The 25,445-nt window shown below is 59.7% G+C and overlaps 1 protein-coding gene across 9 annotated transcripts in view; it reads right to left on the bottom strand.

Annotated features, from left to right (window-relative positions):
* BCOR (BCL6 corepressor) overlaps positions 1-25,445 on the bottom strand; it is a 123,215-nt gene that overhangs the window by 35,891 nt on the left and 61,879 nt on the right. For 2 of the 9 annotated variants that reach the window (XM_047765839.1, XM_047765840.1), the window contains exon 1: positions 9,606-10,423. The exons of 3 other annotated variants lie outside the window; for them this stretch is intronic. The gene's annotated coding sequence lies outside the window, so the exon portion shown is untranslated. Of the gene's footprint in view, positions 1-8,793; positions 8,827-9,605; positions 10,424-25,445 lie in introns of those variants that run through there. 4 more of the 9 variants (XM_047765845.1, XM_047765846.1, XM_047765844.1 and 1 more) reach the window with 3 other exon arrangements.

Consider the following 25,445-nt stretch of genomic DNA (forward strand, 5'->3'; position numbering starts at 1 on the left):
CATCTGTTTTCCACCCCTCGGTCGGCCGAGAGCCCTGGTGGAAAGCAGGCAGGCTGTGCTCGTTAAACGCTGTGTAAAATGCTGTTAATAAAATAATAAATACAAAGGATGGAGGCTGCTGGTTCCATGGGTGTTTTGACTGGAAATGCCTTGGCACTTGTCATGTGTTTATGGGAGGGCAGACAACTCTAGGATTTACATAGTTTGGACATTTCTGTACTTCATTTATTCTTTCCTAAATGACGTAGGCCTAGAGCTATTTCAAGTTTGCATTTGTACAGAACTGTTAAATGCCTAAGAGTTTCTCCAATTAAACCAAGTTTTAAATCAGACCCATGGCTGGAACGCACTCTCTGACTCCTCTCACTCCACCCAGCCCTCACTCGGGCCTCTGGGGCTGGAGAAAACAAACAGACCCTTACCGACAATCCCCCGGCTGTGCTCGCCCCACCTTCACCCCCCCACACACACTCCAGGGGCACCTAGGGCAAAGGTTAAGGTGTCTTCAGATTACAGGCAGGGCCCTGGCTACACACACTGGAAATCATTGCAGTTGGGCACATCCTGGCCAGAGTCTAACCTCTAAAATAGTGAGCTAAGACGGGGGGAAACTGCTGGCCTGGTAAAACCCACTGTTCACAAAACAATGTCAGCAAAGGCTGGAAGGCATTCTTTAGAGAGGGACCAGGGATTCATGCCTACTGAAGCTCTTTCAGCACAAAGGCTTTTAGGGGAAGAAGGGAAAAGGGGGGGGGGTGGAGGAGAGAAAGGGAGGGCTCCTGTTTCAGAGCCGGCATCCCCAGAGAGTCAAGAACCAAGTGTAGCTTCAATCAAACGCTGACTTCCCCTCTGGGAGTCGAATAGGAAACCTGATCACAGTAGCTTACTACCGGCCTGGATCCATACAGGTCTGGTTTTCTTCTCATGCTAGTAATTTTTTTAAATACGTATCGATATAAAAGAAGCAATCCCTGGCAGACTTTATTGAAAACCACACTGAGACCTCATAACATCCGGACTTAATCCCTATCAAACAAACCACAGCACCTCTGGCCTCTGCAGCAGGCCAGACCCTCTCACCTCTTCCCACCAGGTCTCTCCCCTCCAGCCGCTGCTGTTTCCTCCCCTGAAAGAGCGAGGAGAGGACTTGCCAAAGAGCACCTAGAAACGGGTTCTGGAATCAATTCCTAACCATATAAATGATCCCACTTAGGGGGAGGAAAAAAAAAAAAAAAGATCCAAGCCTTTTCATATGGAATCCTTTAAAACCCAGAAGGCAAAGAACTGTAACAAAGGGAAAGAGGAACCCACGGAGGCAGACCCCAGGAGTATCCTCAGGAATCCCCTTGGAGGGGAACTTAACCTGCACGTCGACCCCCAGACACGAGCCTAAGCAGGTCTGGGGGCGGGGGTCCTCAGAGGGTCTCCGGGGCAGCAGGGAAAGGAGGAGCAACCGAGAGGAACCTGACCAGTCATTCGAAGCAATTACGAATCCTCGGGGCCTACTATGTGCCAAGTATTCTTCTTTGATCCTAAAGGTGGGTAATTATTCCCAGTCTTACAAATGAAGAAACTTACTGAGGCTCAGAGGCCATAAATAACTTGCCCCCAAGGTCACACAGCTAGTAAAAAAAAAAAAAAAAAAAAAAAGGGCCATGGTCAAACTCAGTCCTGGAGTTGCGGAGAGGAGCCAATTATTGGTCAGACTGTGCCATTCGGAATCCCGAGAAGTTCGGGAGGCTTCCTTAGCCCTTGTAGTCACGTGCAGGGTAAAAGGAAAGTGGTTAACGCCTTTGGAGCTCGTCCACAAGGAGCCTGGAACCCAGTCAGTTTCTCCTGGACCCAGGAACTCTTGGTCCACACAGTCTTTCAAGATTTCCGACACCCTACACATCTCCCTGCACCGAAACACCCTGGTGTGAGGCCAGGGATCCCAGTGAGGCTCTACTTTCCCTTCCTCCAGGAGCCCAGATTGGGCCAGGGTAGGTGGGTGCTGCTCTTAGGTCTCTGCAAAAAGTGCTGATTCCTGAAACCAGAACTAGGCTTGCCACCCCAGTTTTGCCACATACAGCAATAAATAAAATTACCTAGAGAGTGCAAAAGCCTTTTGGAAAGAGCACCTACGCCTTATCTTTCCTAAGACTCCGAATGAAAAACCCAGAGACCAAAGTGGGCTGGGGGAGGGAATAGAGATGGAAGCGGCGTGCAAGACGCGGGACCCTCCTGGACCCTCCTGGGTCCGGCGGAAAAGCCAAGTCTCAAGACAAGTTGGGGGCTGGGAGAGCTCTCCTTTCCCTCCTCCCCTTCTCTCAGGCAGCGCTCAAAACCTTCTCCCTGCCCCATCCCCAATTTCCTGGTCTGCCCCAGGCTTTCAGATGCTCCGGGAACTACCCACACCCCCAAGTCACAGGCTCCACACCCAGGGCCATCTCCAGTTCGGCTGGCTGGGAAGGGGAACGGGCAGGAGCCCGGGACACTCAGCCGCCCAAGCGGGCTTCCCAGCCTCAGGCGGGTGGCTCCTCCAAAGGCCGAGGCTCCGGATGTGTGAAATGGCTCCGGGAGCGCCTGGGGCGGGCAAGGGCCTGGGCTGCAGGAGGGATCCGGGCGATGGCGGCGCCGGGTCCTCACCCGGCCAGCCAGCCGAACACGCCCCGGCGGCCCGGCCGCCCCTGGCTCCCAGCCAGTGGCTTTCTCTCTTTTTTAAACTTTCCGGCCTTGGCGATCACCGCCGATCCGGGCAAGGTTTCCAGCCCCCGCCTTCCCTCCCCACCGCGAGCTCCGTGCAGGCCCTTCCAACCTCTGGGGAGGCGCCCTCCGTCCTCCTCCTCCCACCCCGGCCGCCTGCCACCGGGCACTGAGAGTCTGTGGCCCCGACACCCTCCCCCCCCCCCCCGCGCGCGCGCACACACACACACACACACACACACAGGCCACCTGGAGCGAGACGCTTCCCGAACTGATCACCGTCCGGCCGAGTCTGGGGCTGCTGCTCCTCCGGGGAGGAACTCCCGCAGCCCCCAACTGTCCAGGCCTGCCCGTCGGGCGCACGCAGAAACACCCCCCCTACTCACGCTCTCTCCGAAGACTTGCCGTGGGGGGCGGGGGGGGAGAGGGGTTAAGGTCTATTTTATTTTTTTTCTTAAAACTTAACCCTTCAGTTGCAAGAGGTTTTGGTGTCCTTGACACTATTGCGAGCGATCGGGTAGAACAATAGAAATGGGGGGGGTGCCGGAAATGGTACAGGAAGACCCCTATAACCCTATAAACCTCTCCTCCCTCTTGCAGTTACTATTAGCATTAAAAGACCCCGGTGCCTTCAATGCAATAGTGCCACTTTATAACTTTGTCCCGCTGGGTCCCCATACCCTAAATGGCCCCCCCCATTTTGAAATCACCAAGGCAAAGATCGCTCCCAAACGTGTGACCTCCCAAAGCTCTCACCTGCTCAGCCTCTGGCACCCCGACCTGACTCACCCCCATCCCCCCCAGTAGTTCCTCTGGTTTGCACCTAGACAATAAATTTAGTTTAATTTAGCTTCCGGTCTTTAATTTTAGCAGGTCTCCTTTTTGCATGCAAATCAATATGGCAATTACCATCTAAAAGCTCGCCCAGCCCCGGGTCAATGTAAATTGATCATTGTCCGCCTTCCACAAAATAACACCGGGAGTCTGTGGTGCATAATGAGATTATACTGGAAACTGTCTTTTAGATCACAAATTATATTTTATGCTGTCAGGATCTTCTCCTAGCGGACTTCCCTGCTAGTCTAATCACGGGCGCCGAGCCCCTGGGTGCTGACGGGCTGGGGTTGGCCTGTCCCTGGGTGCCGAGGGGGATGGTTGGTCTGGAGGACATGGCTCTATGAAATAATCCAAAGAGCAGACCGCCACCCCCTTCCCATCTGCGAGACCCTGGATTGAGGGCAGGTGTGGATGAGCCTGCACTGGGAAAGGGGCCTTCTACAGAGACGTTGCGGAAAAGCATCGCTCACTGAGTCCCATCCAACAAACTCGGCTATCCCTTCCGGAAAAACGCATTGGGGGCAACCAGCGAAAGCCGTCGGGCTGTGCTGGAGGTTGGTGGATGTCCCCAGCCCAAGTGCTGGGGGCGAAGGCGGCTTGGCCATCACAGGGGTGGCCTGAGGAGGTCATCCACGCCTGCCCCGGCTGCTTCTCCACCCGGCCGCTGCCACCTAGGCCCCGGCAGCGCAGCCAGCCTTGCAAACAGACGGAATCCCGCCGCCGGCCGTACACTCTGGTGAAGCAGCCGGGGTCAGCCGAGGCTTCCCCTCCCCAGACTGGCTGGGCCCATGAACGGTGTGAGCAGGCGAGGAGGCCTCCGAGCCAGGAGCAGGAGAAGGTCCTTTCTCGCCGACAGCACAGCTCTCCCGCCCCTCGGCGGCCCCCGGGGCACGGGTGTGACCCCGGAGCCTAACAAAGGGCCTACAGAGCTCCTTTCGGCCTCGGGCTGGCGGGGGAGGGGTGGGGCCGGCGGGGAGCGGAGAAGGCTCGAGCCCCGGTGGACCCGCCGCACAGGGCCTGGTCGGCCGGGTCCAGTGCCCTCGAGGAAACCACCGAGGTGATGTTGTCAGGGCCTCCCGGGCGCTCCCAAGGACCATCCTGGGGTTCAAGCGGCTCGGCAGCCGACCAGCCTCCTGCCCAGCCCCGCGGCCCGGCCCTGCCCCGCCCGACCCTGCGAGGGCTCCACCCGAGTGCGGTCTTCCCAATAAAAGCTGGAATTCCCGGCTGGGCTCAGACAAAGAGGGACCGCGGCAAATCAACGCCGCGGGCAAACCAAACCCTAGTCCCGTTTACATGCGCGTCTGGGGTCACAGAGGCGCCTGCTAATCCACCTAACTGCAGGCCGTCCCTGCATGGTCTCCTCCAAGCAAAAAAGAACAGAAAGCGAGCACACCTCCCCCTGATTCCGCCCAGAGGCCGAACTTCGCACTTCTTTCCGTCTTTATCAGTTTACTAGGCCCTGTGCCACCTTAGCAAACAGGACGGAGAGGGCGCAGCAGCGTCCCTTCCTCCCGATCCAGGGTGGAAAGCTCCTCTTTTTCCTCCACCATCCATCCTCCCAAGGTCAAGAACTCCAAATCTCTAAGCAATCCTCCTACCTACTGAAGATATACCCTCTTCGCCCCTCGAGGCAGGAAGAAACTAACCAGAAGTGATCTTAGGAACTGAGGGCCAACCACCCTCAGCTAGGTGTCTTTGTCCTCAGTTTCCCTCTAGCCAAAGACAGACGCGTCCCCTGTGAGTGAGTGTGCGAACATGGTGGCGTGGCCCACGCTTGCGTGCCCCGTCTTCTCACTAGGCAGGAGAGGCTCCGTCAGGCATTGAGGAGTTTTTGTCATTCAGCCTGTGTATCTAAGCATGGACACATACATTTGAATGCTTTTTGTGTTTCCAAGTGACCCTCTTCACACCTTTAAATGGGCTTTTGTCTCTGGAGCGAACTTTCAGAAATTCTGCCCCAGTTTCTAGCTCACCAAAGTCTGGGATTTTCTCCTACAATCTCGCTCTAGGTCTCAGTATTTGCATTATCCATCCATGTTTACATTCCTCTCGGCCAGTTCTTTATCTCTTCTGTATCTCTTGTTCCATGTGGGCATCGGAGCCCGTGTCTTGATTTGTCTCAGCACATGTCATTCAGGCGCACATCTTAATCTGTGCATTCCTGTCTAACACACACACCTCCCTACGACTTGCATTCTTGCTTTGCCTATGTGGCTCATTCCCAGGCCAGCCCTATATGGGTTTGCAGTTTAAATGTAACTAGAGGCTCCCCTACGACTACAAACCCTAAAAGGGAGAGAAAGGGGAAGGAGAGAGCAGTGTGAGTAATCGTTTATTTATATATAGGGTAACCTACCCACCAATTCCAACCTCTGGAAAGAACTAAACCAGTGTCTGAGAGCTGTATGAAATTTGTAGACCGATTCAATGTTGACCCCGTCCACGTATGGGTCTACGCACGCTGGGTCTTGTACGCATCACTGTCCAGCTCCTGTTTGGAGGCTATCTCCCTGCACACATCTGATTCAAACTCTCCACAAGTTCATGGTTAAAGGTGTGTCTGTCTACACAGACAACTTCGCTCTCTCCCGATGCAAACCTGGACACACTGGCCTGCCTTTTCAGGCTTGGGTCTTTCCTCTGCAGCAGTCTCAGTCAGAGGCCCCAGTCGACTAAAGCTCTGAGCAGACCTTCCCATACTGGACTGCTGGGGACACTGAGGTCTTCCTCTGCATCTCCCAAACTCCGTCTTAGGTCAGGGTGCCCACTGTGTTCACACCTCCCCCACGGAGAAGTACCAGATCAAATTAGATCATTTAGCAGCTGCATTAGGTTTGTCGAAGAATCGAGCCCATTGCACCAGGATGCGAGCGTGCATACACTGAGCAGAGAAAGGAAAACCCTAGGAGGCCCAGACTCCCGCCCCCTCCACCCTGGGGGCTACTTTGCCTCCAGGAATTTCTAGTAGGCGCCCCACCCCCACCGCACGCCTTACACTCTCCCCTTCGTCTTTAAAGGGTTAAGAGAAACCCTCGCAGCCTTCCCTCCACCCAGGTCGCTGGGCCCGCAGGCTGGCTCGCCCACTCGCGGCTCACAGGAGTCTGCCGCCGCCTCCGCGGCCCGCCCCCCCCTCCCGTCCTTCAGCCGGGAGGGAGCCTGCATGCCTGTCTAGACCGATCTATCACAGGCACACCAACAACACCCGCGAGAGCGCCGAGACCCTGCCCAGGTCCCCCTGCCCGCACGGTTCCCGGCGGACCGAACCCTGGAGCGTGACCGCGCCTGCGGGGTGGGGGCGGGAGCCTGCCTGCGCGGGCCGCCCCGAGCGCTCTGCGGGTCCGCCCTGGCCCCGGCCCCCAGCGTTCCCGCCAGCCCGGCTGCCGGGGCACAGTCACAGCTCTGCGCGCTGGGCAGTCCTATTTTTATCTTGTCTAATCCCAAACTGGGCGGGGAGCACAGGCGTCGTGCTTAGAGAACAAGAGATAGGCGAGGGAGGCGGGGAGGAGCAGCCAGGCAGCGACGCGAGCGGGAGCGAGTTAAAGACACAGTCGAGGCGACCGAGAGCAGGAAGAAAGAGCGGGCTGCGCGGGCCTCTAGACGCCGCACGCAACGCGCCGCCCGGCGAAGTTACACTCGCATCCCCGCCGCCCCCCGCCGCCGGTCCCTCCCCACTTCCCAGCGGCGCTCTCCGCAGCCCGGGCCGCCGGGCCCCGGCCAGTGCGGGAGGCAGAGGCCCGGCCGGCCCTGCAAAGGGCTGGAGAGAATCGCTAATGAGCTGTGCGGCCCATTGATCCGGAGAGCACTTCCTAATTAACTCTCAGTCACCTACTGGTGACAGCGCCTCAGAGGACAGCGCTGGGGCCGTCCGAGCCCCAGCCTCGACCTGCCCGCCGAGAGCCGGGCGCCCTAACTCCGCGCGCTCCCTTCTACCCCAGGCAATCCCGGTGAGTGGCAGCGTAAACCCGCACACTTAAGGCCAGCCTCGGATTAAACCTGGACGGCATATTAATCAGCGCCGCCTCCTCCCCTTCCTGCACGCGGTGAAATCATGCCCAAAATAAACACGAAAACCAACACGGCAAAGCCAGACCAGATAACAAATCGGGGGTGGAGTGGGAAGGGTCGAGAAGCAAACGTATTCTCCAAGTCTCCACGTACAGAAGTCTCGGAGGCCGACAATTAAAATGCCTTCCACACAAGCAATTCTGTTGGCAAAACCGAATCCACCACCTCGTAAGGATTGATTTCGGCCCGAGGTGTCCGTTTCCAGTGCCACAGGAAGTGTCAGATGACTAGAAATACCCGTCTGTCTGCGTTTACCACCCACCAGCTTCTGGGGTGGGCCATTTCCTCCTTGTTTTTATTCCCAGGCCATTTTAAGGATTTTTCTCCAAGAGGCTACCCCTAGGACCAAATGCCACTACCCCATCTCTGGCCTTCTCTCAAAAAAAGAAGAAAAAAAAAAACCTGTTAAAAACTCTGAGTTGTCTAGTCTAGACACAGAAGGCTAGTTTCTTTTTAAGGTTTGTTTTTAAATACACATAACCCTCCCCCCTCCTTCGCTCTTCCATTCTCCCAACCCCCACCCTTCAGACGCCGGCAGCGCGCGCCCTCGCGCGCGGGCACTCACAGCCTCTAGCTGGAGATCGCGGACTTTCTGGAAAAGATTCATTAACAGCAAATTAAGCCTCGCCCGGCCTCGGCCTACACGCGGCCAGACTCAGCCGTCTCAGGGACCCGGGGACGTGCCCACCCGAGAGTGCAGACGGCGGAAAGCCCGCCGGGACCACGCGTGCCTCTAGCCGCCCTACTCCGCACCCGGCGCCCCAGGGTTTGCTTGGTAAACAGCAGGCGCACGTCGCCGCCGCCCCGAGCCCCCGAGTTGGCGGAGGCTCTGCAGCGCAGCCGCCCGCCTGCTCCCGGAGCGGGCTCCGCGGCGCGGCGGCGCCTCGCCCGAGGATCGCGCCCGGGTGCGCAAGTTCCTCTTCGCCCTCAGCCTCTGTGCCGCACGCCCTCTGAGTGGGACCAACTTCCTCCGGCCGCAGACTCTCACACGCCCTACAGGGCTCCCCACCCGACTCTCCGCTGCCCAGAAGAGGACCCAGGTCTCGCCCCCCCCGCGGCGCCCTCCCTTCCCGCCGCCGCCTCCGCACTTGCACGATCTACCCCCACCCCTGGAGGCTCACAACTTAAAACCAACCCGGCGACATCGCGGGGCGGGGGTCGCAGGTTAAAATTTTAAAAGAACATTTACAAAACAAAGCGTCTGACCTGGCGGGCGAGCGGACGGGCCGAGTCGGAACCCCTCGTTCCGCTTGATTTCCTAGTAGTTTTTTTTTTTTTTTTAAATCCACGTGATTCGCGCTTTGGGGCAAGCCAAAAAAAAAAAAAAAAAAAAAAACCGGGACTCCCCTCCCGAGTTGCGCGGCGGCGGCGGCAGGTCGAGCTCCGCTCGGCCCGGGGCGCCCGCCACACACACCCTCGCGCACGCACACGCCGTCGTTCCACTAGCAGGAACAAGCGGCCCCCGGAGAGGCGAGACGAGGCGGCGGCGGCTGGGGGTTTTTACAGTTCTTTCCCGAGTCGAAAAAGAAAGCAGACGGGAACCCGCCGCCCTCCCCTTCCTGCTCGCGAGCTAACGCCGAGCCGAGCTTCCCAGCTTCCAGCCCAGCTCCCCCCCCCACCCCGCCCTCCCGCGCCCTACTCCCGGCGCTCAGCGACGACCGCGCTCCCGCGCACACAGGCACATACACTGGCTGCAAACTTCCACTCCGCGAACTCCTCGCTCTCTTACCAGCCCCCCGGGAGGCAGCAGGCCCCCCGCCGCGCCCCTCCCTCCCCGGAGCCCACGCGGGGCCGCTTAGGTTGGCTGCATCTTTAATAACTTATAACTAGGAAATAAAAACGAAAGCGAGCAAAGCAGCCAAAGGGAAGCGCAAGGCGCAGCTTCGCAGGGTAGCGAGAGTCCAAGGAGCCACCGCCGCGGGCGGGGGCCCCGAGGGAGGGGACCGACTGCAGCCCCGCCGCCCGCACGCCCGACAGCCCGCGCAACCTCCCCGGGGAAAGGTGTTCCGGGCACTGACCTGAAATCCCCTGCCGGGGACTACGCAGGGAGCCTGCGATCTGGCGCTTTGAAGTTTCTCCCCGGAGCAGAGTCGAGACGACGAGGAGGAGCGAGGGGCGGTTGGGTGTTTAGGGAGGGGTTGCGGGGTTGGAGGAAAGTGGGGTGACGACGTAGGCGACAGAAGGAGCCGGGCTGGGGAAGCGCGGCGAGCAGCAAAGTTTGCCGTCTCCGGCTGCCCGCAGCCCGCTCGCGGCGCCGCGCTCGCTCGCCTCCCTCGCCGTCTGCTGCCAGCCGGCTGCCCTCGGGGTCGGCCCCGCCGAGGGGTGGGCTCTGGGCCGGGTGGGGGCGGGGCGGGGCGGGCTCAAAGCCTCCGGGCAGGTGGCGACAGCCCCGCGCGATCCTCCGGGCTCCGGCGGCTGGGCCGGGCTCGGCCGGGCTCAGCAGCTCCCGCGCCGCCACTGCTGCCGCCCGCGCTCGGGCAGGAGCCCCAGCGCCATGTTGACGGATCGCCGCGAGCGCCCGCTCGGGCTGAGTGTGTGAGGGTGAGTGTGTGTGTGTGTGTGTGTGTGTGTGTGTGAGAAAGAGAGAGAGAGAGAGAGAGAGAGAGTGTGTTGGCCAAGTCGTCCCTGCGCGGCGACAGCGCGGCTTGGGCTCCCCGCCCGGCGGCTCGCGGGCTCCCCCTCCGCCGCCGCCTGCCTCGCTCCCGCTCTCGGTCGCAGTCTGGGCTTCGGCGCGTCTCCCCCGCAGCCGCCGAGCTCGGCCCGCGTTCAGCGAGGAGCGAAGCTCTGCCTCACCTTGCCGCTGGGAGCCCAGGCTCCGTCTGCCGCCGCACGCCGCGATCCCAACGCGTCCCCCCTCCCCGGTTCCCTCCTCTTCCTCCTCCCCCTCCCTCCGCCCTCCCGCCCGCCCTCCCTTCCTCCCTCCCTCCCAGCAGCCGCCTCCCCTCCCCCCGCAGGCGCAGCGCTCGGGCGACAGCCGCCCGCCCGCCGCCGCCTCCAGCTCTCGCAAGTTTGAGCTCCCCCAGCCTCCGCTCGCCCTCCGCTGCGGCGCCTCGGCGGTGGGGTTTCGGAGGGGTGATTCCCAGGAAAGGTTTACCCTAGTTTCCCCAGCTGTCAACGATTCCCGGCGCGTTTCGCCTCTCTGGGTCGGAACCCTGGACCACTTGGGTGGCACCCCCCTCGCCCCTTGCCCTCCCCTCCCCCGCTCGGACCGCGTTGGCTGCGCACACCCCGCCCGGGCGCGCGTCCTGGACGAGCCAGAGACCGACTCGGGCGGTGGCGGCGGCGCGGGCGGCCCCCTGATCCCGAGCCGAGGGGATGGGGGCGGCTCTCCTAGCCGCGCGCCGAGACTCCCCTCGCTACCCAGAAGGCCAGTGGAGGACCGCAATTACCATAAAGCGCCTCGCACTCCGCTCAGCCAAAGCTGTCAAACCCCAGCGGCAGCCGCCGCTGCCTCCTCTCGCCACCAGCGCTGCGCTCTCCCAGTCGCGCGTCCCCTCCGAGACCGAGCAGAGCCTGGCGAGTGCGCGTCGGTGCCCATCCTCACACCGGGCCGCCCCTTCCTCCTGGAGGAGCGCTTTCTCATGTCGGTGTCAGGAGCTACCTGAAAACACTATCCTGGGCAACGGTGGCCGTTGCGCCCGAACTCTGCGCCCGAGTTCCCCGGACATTTCAATTGTGTGGGAATTGTTTGGAGAGGCGGGGGATGGAGGAGGCAGCCCGTGGGGCATCAGGAGGCGGCGGTGGGGGCGGCAAGGGAGCGGAGATCCGTCAGAATTTCTTCCTGTTCTCGGGCATTTCACAGTATGCATCTCAGATGGAGGGTCTGTCCTGGCCCCTCACCCCCGCCTCGGGAGATTATCTCCCGCGTTTTATTTTCCTTGGCAGGGAGCAACTTTTGGCTTACACCGCTCGCCCCATAAATTTCCACTCGGTAACGTCGTGCTGATCTGTGCTCGGCGGCGGCGTACAGCCTGCGCCCGCAGCAGTTCAATTCAATTGACACGTATTGAGCTTCTCCAGCGCACCCGGCGCGGCGCTGGGCGCGGGGGTAGGGCGGGGGCAGGCCGGGGGGAGGGGGAAGCGGAGAGGCGAGGTTCCGGCCTCCCCGGAGCGCAAAACCTCTGGGGCGAGCCGAGAAGACCCCGTTCTTCTGGCGGACGGGAAGAGGTGGGAGTGGGGGAGGGGTGTTGCGGCCTAACCGCACCCAGACCGCGGGCCCGGACAACACGGCAAAAGGTGACCCCACTCGGTTGCTGGATAGGGTCCTTTTATGCTGAGGGGGGCGCGGTGGGGGGAGTCTCTTTCTGCCTAAGGACAAGATGGTGCAGGCTCGATGAGAACATCAATCCGAAATGGAGGTGGCTTGTAAATCCACACGGAAAGTTTTAAAATATCCTGGAGTGTCTCCATGCCAAAAATAATCAAAAGCATCTCAAGTTGATTACCAAGTCAAGGTCAAGGCCAAAATCGGCTCTAGCTAGCAGATTCCTTTAAAAATTAGACTTAATGCTGACTGCGGGACTGGTGCTGGGTGCGATTTTATTTATTCTGTTTTAGTTCTCAGTACATAGTTATAAAAACAGCCCTTTTCAAAGCAGAAGTGAAACATCTCTACCGTTTGAAACCCGAAACTTCGGGCAGAATTAAATCTTCATGCTCCAGAGCTGCTTATAACAACTGATGCAAAAGACAGGCGGGCAAGTGCCCCTGCGAGCAGTCCCCAGCCCTGCTGGGCCTCTATGGCTTCCAGGACCCGCGCCTGCCTAATGGAATGTACGCCTTTTTCTTCCCAGTCTTCCTGGAGGTGGATGTCTCTGAAAGCTAACCCACACATTTTTTCAATCTCCCGTAACAAGCAGAAAGACACCTGGACTATTATGCTGTAAAGCTATTTTTTATAAAGACATTTTAGGGCCAGACATTAAAAGTTATTAGACTGAACGCATGCGAGTTACAGACACAGCTGGAGAAAAGGCCTCTGGTTGTGTGTTGTAGCAACATTCTTTTTGAAGCGACTCCTTTTATTCAAAACAAGTCTAAAATAACCGGGAAGGTTGAAGTTGGGTATTTGTGGAGACACACTCTGAACACAGTTCCAAGCGAGGAGGCCGCTGTGCCACTGTGGGCCGCGCGGGAGAGCTGGCCCGGGCGAGTGCGGAGCTGTGCCAGGCTCTTCCGGCTCAGTTAGGCCGCCGCAGAGACACTGGCCCCATGCCCAGCCACCTTCTCTCCCCTTCCCAGGCCTCCCCAACTCTTCCCCCCCCCCTGCCCCCAGGCACGGGCTTTTGCCGGAGTTAAGAGTTGCATGTAACCATCCAGAACTTTCGGAAAATCCAGGAACCAAGTGAAAACACGGAGCCTGCTGCCTCTCCGGGTCCTGTGGCCTCCCGGGGCTGCTGACAAAGGGGCCTGTTTGTCTAACTTTAAAAGTCCTAGAGTTAAAATGAATTGGGGAGGAGGGCGGTGCTGTAAATTCGAAGGGGCCTACAGGAGGGCTGACTGTGGGAGAAATTTGATGCTGGAGACAAACAGACCAGTAAATTCGCCTTTGACGTAATTTGCAGCATTCACACACACACACACACACACACACACACACACACACACACACACACCCTTTCAAGGAGTCTTGCCTCTTTGGTATCCTGGTGCAGGGCTGGGGGGATTAAAGGGTTTCTCTTCCATCTCCAAGGGATATATTTTCCAACTCTGTGGGATTTAAAAAATATCTTATTAAGGGAGTCCTAAGAGGCCCGAATGTGTGCTGGGAAGAGGGGAGGGGCGGTTCATGACTCCCTGGGAGTTAAAATGGGAATTTTCCCCCCGAGGTGTTCTAAGGCGGAGGAGATGTAGGGAGTTTACACCTATTGTCCAGTTAGTTGGAATTGTTCCAGGGAGAAGTAGGAAGCCCTCGAATGGCAGTTCCACCTTGTGTCCCTACTCAGGAAGGGGCTCCGGAAGCTGGGGACACCTCAGAGCCTGCAGCACGTGCAGGCCTTCTCCTGCGCCCTCCTCCCTTGCCCTTCTGTGCGTCCCCCACGAGCTGACCTGGGGGTCGGGCTGCTACACTCCACACTCAGCAAGGGGAGGATTTCAATGCAAGCAGAGGTGGAGGCGGCAGAGAGAGCCTGCATCCAGACGGCAGGACAGAAAGGCAGGCGAGGTGCTTCAGAAAGGCTCAGCTGCAGGCTCACCCCTCTCCCACCTTCCTCTTGTCCCCTGGCTCAGGTCTCCCAGTTGTAACCTGGGGCTCCCTGGCTCTCTTCTGCAAAGGATTCTATCCAGCCTCTGCAACGGAATCAGCAGGTTGGCGCTTCTTCGGGAAGCAGGCCTGGAGGCCGGTCACCCTTTTCTGGCAGGGTTGACATTGTAGGCCTGTCAGGTCCCCTTCCACACCCTCAACCACTGCCCAGGCCTAGGGGAAAGGCCATGCATTCCCTGGTGAGGGTCTTACCTGGTATTTGGGAGACCCGGGGCCCCAACATGATGTGTGGGGTTCGACTGTGACATATGTGCAGAACTAAATCATAAAGCTCCGTAGCCACCCCCCCCCCCCCCGCCCCGGCGCCCCCATGGTGCTCTTCAGAGGCTGTTCTCACAGCTCTGATGCCAGTTACTGGAATAGGTGGGATTTGGGTGATTAGAGAGAATGTATTTTTACTTTACATTGTGTGAGCTAGCCTGTTGATGCTGGGGTTTTTTTTGTTTTTGTGTTTTTTGGGGTGTTTGTTTTTTTAGGGCCACAGCCATGGCATATGGAGGTTCCCAGGCTAGGGGTCGAATCAGAACCGTAGCTGCCGGCCTACACCACAGTCCCAGCAAAGCAGGATCTGAGCCGCGTCTGTGACCTACGCCACAGCTCATGGCAACATTGGATCCTTAACCCACTGAGCAAGGCCGGGAATCGAACCCGCAACCTCGTGGTTCCTAGTCGGATTCATTTCTGCTGCACCACAACGGGAACTCCTGATGATGCTAACTGTTTTTAAAAACACACCAATACTCACATTAACAGTCTTCCCTGGTCACTTTGGAAAAGAACTCTAGGCTTACCCAGTGACACTCAGGGATCCACCGGCCCATCCCCCAAGCACAAGGCATCCTTGTCCCAGGGATTTCAGTTATCTGGAAACATCTAAAGGTAGCTGTTTTCCCTGGCGGGAGGCTGCTAGACGTAGGGGTCGCCAGGTTGAAGATGGCTGCTCTTTCTGCCTCGTCTTTGAAGGGTCATTGAGCCTTGGTGGGAGGAGGGTCCAGAAGGCAGGCCTAACGTGGTAGTGGTAACAACCTCTCAGAATTTCTGGTCTGGGCTCCATCTGATCTCAAGCTCTGATCAGGCACTGTGGCTGACACAGAGGGGTGTCAGCTGAATGAGCATAAATACTGGCGGCTTGGGGACTCCTCCCTCTTGAGCCCCAACCTGGCTCCAGGTTAAGAGCCCTCAAAGCCCGGGGGGCTGGGCTGGATGTTCCCGCAAATAAACTCGGACCACGTCCTGCTTATTTAGCCAGGCTGGCTCCAGCTCGCATTTTACTAGGCCATGGGCAGTGAGTGGGTCCTGCGGCGAGCGGGATGGAGAACACCAAGGCCCGGCCGGCCCCAGGCATTTTGTATCCAGCTCCCCTTCCGGGCGGCCGCGGGACTCCTGCGGACACACACCACTCGGAGCCCCTTCGGGACTGGAGGGATCTGGAAGGCTCCGCCAGCTCCTTGCTGGGGGCGGGGGGGGAGGAAGCAAGAAGGGAGTATGGCCCCGCAGATGCAAACGCGACGCTGATCTGTCCCTAAAAATCTCTGAGGCCCCCACGAAGTCGGGCGCGGAGACGAGTGGTGCTGGGCGGTTGCCTCGGCAAGGTCAGCCAGGGGCAAAGCTTGAGGCTAGCGCCGGGCTGGAGATTCCAAACGGCCTAATCCGAGGCACACGCCCCCCCCCCCGCCACCTCCTCCTCCCACCCCCCCCCCCGCCCCGGCTGGCTCCCATTCCCCCTCTGGGTCCACTCTGCTCTGCCTTCTCCCCCATCCCCCCTCATCCCCGCGTCCCCAGCACGTTAGCAGCCGCGCAGCCCCCGGCCGCGAGTGCGGGGGTGGGGCGGGGGGCGCAGGGTGGTTTGTGTTGCGAGGCTTGACAGAACCTTCTGTGTGCGGCGGAGGGAGGAGGCTAATGCATAATGCACAGCGCCTGGAAGCCCGGCCATTAGCGGCCTGTCGGTGACACAGACAAACGACTGAGAGGGAGGAGATCCAGCTCGCTCTGGAGTTTAAATATACCAGCGTGGAGGGGAAACGCCATGATTTAAAAGTGTGTGTTTGCAGACACTCGCATATATTTTAATGATTTCCAGCAGGCCATGGGTCCCAGCCTTGCATCCCCCTCCCCAAAAGAGGGACATGTACAGAGGAGGGGGGCTGATGAAGGCAGCGTGAAAGGCCTCAGCCCGAGACCCACCGCCAGCTTTTGAGGGACGCAGGGGAGGAGAGGTTGGGAAATGCAGCTCGGAGAAAGAGAGGCCTAGGGAAGCCACACAACCCAAGGCTATCCCCAGATTTTTTTTTTTTTTTTTAATCTGGTCATTGATCTTTCCACCCCGGACTGGACCTTCTGTGCTGTACTAGAAAGGCCTGGGGGAAAGAATAAACCCTGGTAGCCTGGCTTCCCCCACCCCACCCCACCCCACCCCAGTGCGCCCACACTTTTGAATCGTCCCTTTCCACTGACAATCCAGAGACCTCCTTCCTCCCCGTTTAACACACCAGTGTTTTTTAGCAATTAAGGCGAGAAGGGGGTGGGGATAAAGATAAGCCAATTTTTTTTTCCGCCATGCAAGTGTGAAAGATAAGATAACGCTAAGCTGAGGCAAAGCGGCTGCTTACAACCTCCCCTCAGCGATCTTGATCGGTCACTTCTTATCTCGCAAAAATGCTCCTTTCGAAAACTGCATCAAAAAAAAAAAAAAAGGAAAGAAAAGAAAAAGGCTGAAGGAAAGCATTTTCATTTGGAAGTGACATTTAAAACCCACCTCCTCTACACCAGCAAACCCCTCCCCATCCGTGGGGCTCCCCAGTAAAAGTAGCACCTCCACTACAGGGTTTCAGGCTTTCTTGTGGAGGAGGGGGGCAGGATTACTAGTGTAATTAGGCCGAATAAAGGCGGGGATGCTAGAGTTCCTGTCGTGGCTCAGTGGTTAACGAATCTGACTAGCGTACAGGAGGAGGCAGGTTCGATCCCGAGCCTCGCTCAGTGGGTTAAGGATCCGGCGTTGCTGCGAGCTGTGGTGTAGGTGGCAGACGCGGCTCGATCCAGCTGCTGTGGCTGTGGTGTAGGCCAGCGGCTACAGCTCAGATTAGACCCTTGGCCTGGGAATGTCCATATGCCACGGGTGTGGCTCTAAAAAGCAAAAAATAGTAAAAATATAATAAAAAGCAGGGATGCGTGATGAGGGTTGATCCTGCATCCAACCCCAAGCTGGCATCTGGGTTTTCCTTCCCCGAGTTCCTGATCCGTGTTTGTGTTTCTCCACCTCGCTGGTGTGTTGAAACTAAACAGGTAGTTATATTTGAGAGGATCACATAACTATGGCAACACGAAGTTGCTGCTAATGCAAAATAATAAGAAACTCTGCTGATTCTTACGGGCCCCTATAAAGGAAGGAAAAGGCGTCACATGCGCCCCCGAACCCGAGAACTCTCAGGCGAACCGGACTCTCGGGGAGTCATAAAATCCTTTTCTCCGAACAAAAATCTCGAAGGGGTTTCCGGAAGACTTTGTATTTGTTGAGGGAGCTTTCGGTATTGAACTCCAGGCCCGCAGGGCGGCCTGTAAATTCCCCCTAGCCCAGCCGCTGGCCCAGGATCGCACCCATCAAGGCGGGCGGCCCAGGCCGAGTTGATGAGCCTCAGCGCCCACCTCCGGCTTAGAGCTCCCCCCACCCCCCCATCCCGGATTCGCACCTCGGCTCAGGGCGCACCCCGAGTCTGCCCCCTCCGGTCTAGGCTGCACGACCTAAAGCCCGGGGCCAGCCGCGGCCGGATAGTCCCCGGGGAGCCGAAACCGCCGAGCGGGGAAACCCCTCCTCTCGCCCTTCCCCGAAAAGCCTGGCCGCGGCGTAGGCGCCGAGCTAGCGGGCATCCGCTGACAGCCGGGCCTCACGTAAGGCCCACACGCGTCCCATTAGTCAGCCTGAGTTCCCCTCGGGCGAGCCGTCTGGCGCGGCCCCAAGGCCAGGCGCGGGCGGGGAGGGGCTGCGGGGCCGCGGCGAGCTGGGAGCGGGGCGGGGGCGCGGGCTCTGCGGGGCCCGGCCGGGCTCGGTTCCGCGTTCCTGGGACCGCGGGTAAGCTGAGCCGGCCGCTCCCTGGCTGGCGCCGAGGCGCCGAGCTGCGCTTCACGTGCCCGCCATATCAGCCGCGGCGGCGGCGGCGGCGGCGGCGAGGAGCGGGGGCAGGGAGGCGCGCCGCAGCTCCTGCGGGGTCTCGGGCCCCCACCTCCCCCCCCCTCCCCGCGGGGAGCGGGGGGGAGCGGGTCGGGACCACCCCGCAGCCTCCATCCCCGCGCCAGCCGAGAGCGGCGCTGCCAGACGCCGAGAGGCTCGTAGGGCGCCGCTCCGAAAGCTGCGCGGCGGCGGTAACCAGGGGAGGGTGCTCCTCGCGGCCGCCCCGGGAACTTCCCAGCCGCCCCGCCGCCGCGGCCGCCGCAGTCACCGGGACCGGAAGCCCTTGCGCCGCCCCAAGTGGCCTCCGCTGCCCCCCCCCCGCGCCCCGGGCTGCTCCAGACGAGGGCTGGCCGCGCGTCACCTCGATCCCTCCAGGTCCCAGGCGGCCGCCCTCGTCCTGGGGCATCCCCATTTAAGCCCGGAGGACCCTTTTCGCGGTCCAGCGAGACCTCCCTCTATTACCGCCATCAGCGCGGCTCCCCCCGCAGCTGGGACGGGAGGGGCGCGGAGCCGCCACTCCGGCCGGGCAGGAACACCTGCTCCCGGGCCCTGCAGCTGGGCGCGTGGTGCCGGGAGAGACTGCCTACTGTTGTGTGCAGAGATCGCGGAGCAGAAAATGGGGCTCCGAAGCTCAGGGCCAGGCGCAGCCGCGCCTCGGTCGCCCCCATCTCCCACCCTCTCTGTACGATCAAGCCCGAAGCTTGGGGACTCAGGTCTCCCCGAGGGTCGAAGGGCTGCCACCCCTGGGGTCCGGCTTCTGCCTGGTCTTAAGAGGTGGTTCGCAAGACAGATGGGGCAAAACCTGTTTTGGGAGCCTGCCCGGTGTCCGCCCCCGCTCTCCAAACCAGACACACTCATCTCCCCTTGGCCCCCACTCTAGCCTCCGGCGGGGGACGAGAGTAGGTCATGGCGGCACCGGTACGGGGTTCGGAGTTTGCCACTCCGCGTGGGGAGGGCTACTGGACCCTCCCCATCTCCTCCGTGCCCCGAGGAGGTCGGGCGGCCGAGATGACCTGCGCTGCTGGCCCGGCCTCACTCCCCCCTCCCCCGTCCCGCCCTCCCCGGCGCTCCTGGCCCTGGGCCCGGCCGGGGAAGGCGTTGTTTTGCCAGCGGGAGCCGAGCGAGTGCGCAGAGAAAAGCCTCCCTGCTCTAATGAGAGTGCACACAGCGCTGCAGCGAGGAGGATGATTACCCGGCGGGCGGGGGGGCGCGGGCCCGGGCCGCGGGCGGCGTGTGCGGCGGCCCCGCGGGCCCGGAGTCCCCGCCTGTCTGGCTGCTAATCGCACGCTTTCTGCTGTTAGGGAGGCAGGCGGGAGCCGGCGGCCGAGCCCAGCTCCGGCGACTCGGCGGGTGACACGGAAACATGGCGCAGCGCCCCTCCCCCGCCCGCCCTCCCCGCGCTCCCGCCTCCCGCCTCGCACTTCCTCCCGCCCGCGCGGCTTTTGCAGTTCTAATGCTCTGCTGTCCGCCCGGCACCATTACGCTAGCAGCCGCTTCTCGGCCGCCCCGCGCGTCTCTTTCCCCTTTGTTTTCGGGGTCTATAGAAAACGTTTGCTTTTGTCCCGAGCTCTCGTGAAACCAAACTTGTGGTGGCAACGGAAGGCGGTGCGGGCGGGGGAGGGGCCCGGGGATTTTGGCAACAGCCGACCAGAGCGTGGTGGAAACTTCTCTCGCTGGGTTCCCCGCCACCCCGCCTTCCACCCTCCACCCTCCACCCTCAAACACAGGCCAGTCGGCCTGCCGAAGCTTCCCCCCCTTCTCCCCCGAGAGGCCTCAGCGCTCCAGGAAGGAGGTCTGGGTTAGAGGCACTGTGGTGACCAGGGGTGAAGCGCCTAGGGTGCGTGTCTGTGGGCCTCTAGGTTTTGGTACTCGGTGACCCCGCTCCTTGAAGCCCTGCCCGACTTGCCTCTCCCTCCCTTTGGTCATTCGGGGCTTTGTATCAGCCTGTGGAGAAGGAAAGGGAGGGAAGAGAAGAGAGTGGTTCACGTGTGTGGGTTTTATACGAAGGGTTTGTTGGAATCGCTCACCTCCAACTGTATAGCCTCCTTTATAGGGTGAAAAGGCGGAACGTGGGCCCCAGGGGGGAAAGGGTCAGAAATCTAGGCCTGGAAGCTGGATCCTACTCTACTGGTCGGCTCAGCTACACTCAGTCCCGCAAGCAGGGTGGAGCGACCCTGCAGAGTGGGGGCAGGCCGAGAGAGCCAGGTCCCTCGATGCAGGAGATGCCAAACCTCCCTCCCACGGGCGAGAGCGCAGGTCCCCCTGGCGCGCTCCCCAGCCCAGAGCGCACGCCATGGCTCCGCAATGGAGCTGCTCAGGCGGCAATTTTTTAAGCCTGCAATTAAGCGAGGCGTCGCCGTGTCCTCTGCTAGTGTCGATCCTGTCAGTCGCACATGGCCTTGGTGCTTCGGTCCGAGGCCCCGCGATTAGTCACAGGCTCGCTTCGCTCCTTTCCCTAATCCGCCTCTGCAGGCAGCCTGGGGACGCGGCCGACTTGGCGGGGCTGGCAGAGAGCCACTGCGCGCGGGGCGGGCCGCCTGGCCAGTACCAGCCCCGCTGCGCCCAAGCCGGCGCGGGCCCCGGGGTGCTGGCTTGGGACTTCCTCCCCCTTCGCAGCCCCCAGGCTGGGGCGACGGCGCCCCTCCTCCTCTCGCCCCACTCCCGGGCCTGCGAGATCTATTTGTGTGGTGTCATTTGCATAAAAATAGGACAAGTGTTTCAGTGCGTTCGAACGCGGGAGGCGAAATCCTTATTGATGTGTCTGTGTGGAGCCCTCGGTTGTCGGAGCGGTTTGATTTAGGGTGTTTGTGTTGCCTTCTGCGAGAAATAAGAGGAAATCCTGCGCAACGCCTAGAGCGGCCGGCGCCCTACAGAGCATCCCCCTCTGCACGGCCTGGAACGGTCCACCGCCTGGACCCCGGCGAGCCGAGTCCACAGCGAGCAGGTTGAGGGCCAGGCGGGCGACCCATTATGACTCATAAAACCGGGCGGCCTAATCACCAGCTGCCAACCCGTTTACGTGTGGCGCTTCCCAATGCTCCCTTCGCCGGGCCCGGGCCTCCAGCAGGTTCGCCCTGGACAAGGCTAGAGCCGCTCAGTGGGGGCTAATCGAGTGGCCGCCAGTTCCCGTCGGCAGCTCGGCTTCCCTTCCCGGGCGAACCCCGCTCTCCCGGCCTTTGCGCTGCTCGCCAGCAACTCCTCAGCTTGGACAAATAGCTGGGAGGGCGCCGGCCGCGCGGAGCCAGTAAATCAATCATTAACTCCCCGGCGAGGCCTGGCCAGGGGAGGGAGCGGCGGCCAGAGCCGAGTCTGCGGGGCGAGCGCGAGGCCCCCACCCTGCGTCGGGAACCGTCCACGCTCCAGGGGACAGGGTGCGTGAAAGTGGGTCCCCTCAGGGCCTCAAGAGCCGCTCCAGAAGCCTCCGCCCGCCGGGCCTTTCAAGCCCGCACCTCGCCTCGCCTGGCAGGTCGGGTTACTGTGCGGCCCCCGGGCAGGCTGGAACATTAACGAGCCGCCCCGGGCCTCGGGGCCTGCTCTCCCCAGGAGAGCCTGCCGCACTTGGGCAGGCTTCTCTGATCCGGTCGGGCTCCTCCAGACTCCGGCTTGCCAAGCCAAACCGATCGCGCCCCTGTCGACTAGTCTCCCTACGGCGCCCTCCCCACGGAGCACACCGTGGGGCGGCACGCAGGGGGTTAAAAGCTCCGGTTCGCACTGGCTCCTCGGCAGCGCTGAGGAAACGCTGATCAAAGTGCTTACGGGGAAAGGAACACACACGCGCGCTCGGGCCTGAGTAGAAGAAGGGCGACTGGAGAGACGGCGAGGGAGCCGCCTGCTTCGACCCGCTTCCCACACTCCTGGGAGCGCGGCGGCGGCGGCCCGCGCGATTCTCTCCTCGGAGCTCGGCGCGGCGGGGCCGGGAGGACGGCAGGGAGGGGGAGGAACAAGGGGGCGGGAGGCGAGCCCGGGCTGCGCGCCAAGAGGCCCGGAGCCGCAGATTAGTCACTGCTCGGCTGGGCGCTCACGGGTGCGCCCGGGAACCGGGAGGGCAGGCGTCGGCCCCGCTCCGCCGGGCTCCCGGGGGGCTCGGCGCCGCGGCGCGGGTGCCCCCGCCCCCACCCCCGCGCACGCCCGGCGCGCCTGGATGGACTCCCGGGGGCTCGCGCTGCGGAGATCCACTTGTCAGTTCAAGGGCAGGACAGAAACTCTGCAAGCGGAGTCTTGCGAACAGGAAATTTCTCATTGACAAGGTGCTGCCCCTCCCCCACGCCGGGCTTCAAAACAAAACAAAAACCCGGCGCGAGCGACCGAGGCACCCAGCCTGGGCCCGCCGCGGCCTGCGCTGCTCAGCCGCTTCGGCGACCCCCGCGGGTCAGCCCCGGCCAGGAGAGTGGAGAGCTCGCCGAGCCCCGGGCCCCGAGAGCTGGCGGCCGCCAACAAACAGGCCTGGAAGGCGGGCTGGGCTCGGGCCCCGCCGAGGGCTCCCAGCTGCCACCTCCGGGGCCCGGGCAGGGGCGGCCGCGGAGACCGGGAGGCTCCGCGCCTTCTCGGCTTCTGAGCCCGGCCGAACGCCTTTCGCGAAGCCGGGGGCCGCCGGGTCAGCGGCTCCCCGGAGGCTCGTGGGGGGCGGGGAGGCCGCGCGGCGCCGCCGACTCGGTGAATCCCGCTGCGGGGACCCGGGAGGGCGGCGAGCTCGGCCTGGCAAAGTTCCTGTAGAAACTCCATGTTTAGCAACTCCGGCGGCGTTGCGGGAGGAGGGGGAGAGGAGGGCGCGCGGGGTGTGCCGGGGCGGCCGGCACCCGCCTTTCACTCCGGGGGAGGGAGTCCGGCGCCCCCCCCCCCCAGCCCAAGGCGAAGTCTGGGGGGCGGGGACGGCCGGGTCCCGGGCGCGTTCTTTTGTGTCTGCCCCTCTCTTTCCTCCACATTCTGAAAGGAAATGTCTAAACCCGTTTCATTTATTGCATGCAGCCAGAAGAAGAAGGCTTCCTTTTTAGGGACCCTGATATTCAGGGTAATTTCGTATTTGACACATGTAAATACTTAGTACTCTCAGGTAAGGTCAAATTATTTATCATCTTAATTTATATTTCAATAGGCCTACAATTTAGAGGCGCGAAATGCCTCCTTATGAATCATTATGGTCTATTAGGGGAAGTAATGTATAAACAGCACTATTTGGGAGGGAATCACTTATGTTGACATTTAAATGGCTCTTCAATAGTTAAAAAGAGAGAGAGAGAGACATTCGAGTGCCTTTGATTAAATATACAATTTACACGACCATCAGCAAAGCCATCAGGAATATAAATTCTTCTTGGGATTTTTATTTATTTATTCCCGCTTTTTAAAAAAGCCTTCTAGGGCAGGCATGCCATTTAATCCCTATGGGAAAACCCACAAATTTCAGGCAAAATATCATTTTCCTCTCCCCCAGCTAATGGTTTATCAGAAACCCAGGGAATCACTGGAAATGTGAGCAAACTCCACCAGCAGGCACCCCAGTGGGATGTTTGTAGATCTTTGTACCTCAGTAACAGAATCAACCACTTTCTAGCAATGTTGCAACTGATTTGGGCAACATAGTAGCTTCCCTGTTGGAGTGGAACCTTCCTGAAGGCCTGTGCCCATCCATTCAACCTGCTGTTCCTATAGCACTCAGCACAGGGCCTCGTACCATTTTAAGACATCCTCCTACACCTGCTAAAATATCACTGGCAGAGGCTCTTCCTGGCTGCCTCCCTCCCCCACCCCCATGCACTCTTTATTGAATTACCCTGTTCTATTCATTCCCTTGAAGCATCTCCCGTCTTTAGAATGCCCTTCCTTGACCCCACCTCTTCTCCAGCTCCCTATTTATCTGTTCTCCAGCACAGCTGTACTTCTCAAAAGAGGCGTCTACATCCATGTAGTATTTCCATTTCCTTACCTTGTCTGCACTCTAAAAATCAGTTTTGTTTTGTTTTAAAGGGCCACACCTGCGGCATAGGGAGGTTCCCAGGCTAGGGGTCGAATCAGAGCTGTAGCTGCCAGCCTACACCACAGCCACAGCAACGCAGGACCGAGCCACGTCTGCGACCTAGACCACAGCTCATGGCAACGCCGGATCCTTAACCCACTGAGCGAGGCCAGGGATGGAACCTGCGTTCTCATGGATGCTAGTCAGTTTCCTTTCCCCTGAGCCACAACGGGAACTCCAAAATCAGCTAGTTTTGATATCCTTCTAAGATACGGGGATAAACTGCAGCTTTGTTTGTAACAGCGGAAGGTTAGAAACCACCTAAATGTCCAGCAGGGATAGGTATGGTCCAGGCATACAACAGGAATCTTCTGTAGCTATTTAAAACTAAAGAAGAACTGCTTTGTAGCATTGATGAGGAAAAAGCCCTAAAGTCTACTGTTACTGAAAAACAACACACAGGATGTAGAGCGTGTTACAATTTGAGTATGTTACAGTTTGTGTAAAAAACAAGTAGGGGGGATACAGACACATATTTGTAGGTGCATGAAACATTTCAACTCTGCTGGAGAGCACCCCCCCCCCTTTATCTTCAGAAATGGAAACACACCATAGCACAAGTCCTTCCTTACTTCACCTATGAAACTGCTATATCTTACTGATCACTTTCTGTTTCAGCACTTGGAGATGGGCTCTGTCTTTGCCAAGGCTCCTGGAACTGCACTATATAGATACAGCATTTAGGAGTCCCCACCATGGCTCAGTGGTAACAAACCCGACTAGTATCCATGAGGACTCGGGTTTGATCCCTGGCTTTGCTTAGTGGGTTAGGGATCTGGCACTGCTGTGGCTGTGGTGCAGGCTGGCAGCTGCAGCTCTAGTTCAATCCCTAGACCAGGAACTTCCATATGCCATGGGTGCAGCCCTAAAAAAGACAAAAAAAAAAAAAAGAGTTCCTGGCGTGGCGTAGCGGAAACGAATCCAACTAGGAACCATGAGATTGCAGGTTCGATCCCTGGCCTCGCTCAGTGGATTAAAGACCCGGTGTTGCCGTGAGCTGTGGTGTAGGTGGCAGACGCGGCTCGGATCCTGCATTGTTGTGGCTGTGGTGTAGGCCGGCAGCTGCAGCTCTGATTGGACCCCTAGCCTGGGAACCTCCATATGCCGTGGGTTTGGCCATAAAAAATTAAAAAAAAAAAGATACACCATTGATCACATTCTTCAATCCACTCTTCAGCATCCACCCTCCCCTAGCTATTCTGCAGAAAGGACTCAAGATCACCTTCACCTCCTTGTTGCTGGAGAAGGGGGGGGGGGTTCAGGCCTTCCTAAGCCTTGGAAGCACTAGACACCCGCCCCTGACCACACCCTTCTTGAACGGCTCTTGGGGTCCCAGATGTCACACACACATGGTTTTCATCCTGCCTCTGAGCCTCTTTCTGGACTCTATCTTCTCTGTGCCCTGCTAGTTGCCTGGG

The sequence above is a fragment of the Phacochoerus africanus genome, chromosome X, assembly GCF_016906955.1.
Source record: "Phacochoerus africanus isolate WHEZ1 chromosome X, ROS_Pafr_v1, whole genome shotgun sequence".
NCBI classification, from domain to species: domain Eukaryota; kingdom Metazoa; phylum Chordata; class Mammalia; order Artiodactyla; family Suidae; genus Phacochoerus; species Phacochoerus africanus.